Below are 297 nucleotides of genomic sequence, written 5' to 3'. Positions count from 1 at the left end.
TTATAATTAATATAATTTATGTAAAAATAGATTTAAAATATATCTTTTATATATTTTTAAAAAATTAATATATTATATTATATATATAATTATAATAAAAGGGGGCGGGAGAGAGGAAAACAGAGAAAAAAGGGAGAACGAGGAAGAGGAGAGAAGAAGAAAGGAGAGGAAAAGAGGGGAAAAAAAAGGGGAAAGGGAGAGGAGACAGAAGGAAAAGGGGGGGGGGGGATAAGACAATATAGTAGTGGGTTTTAAAAATAGATGTACAACATACACAAAAAAATAACAGAAAGAAAA

Source organism: Penaeus monodon, chromosome 23 (genome assembly GCF_015228065.2).
Source record: "Penaeus monodon isolate SGIC_2016 chromosome 23, NSTDA_Pmon_1, whole genome shotgun sequence".
NCBI lineage: Eukaryota > Metazoa > Arthropoda > Malacostraca > Decapoda > Penaeidae > Penaeus > Penaeus monodon.
This window is presented reverse-complemented; position numbering follows the sequence as displayed.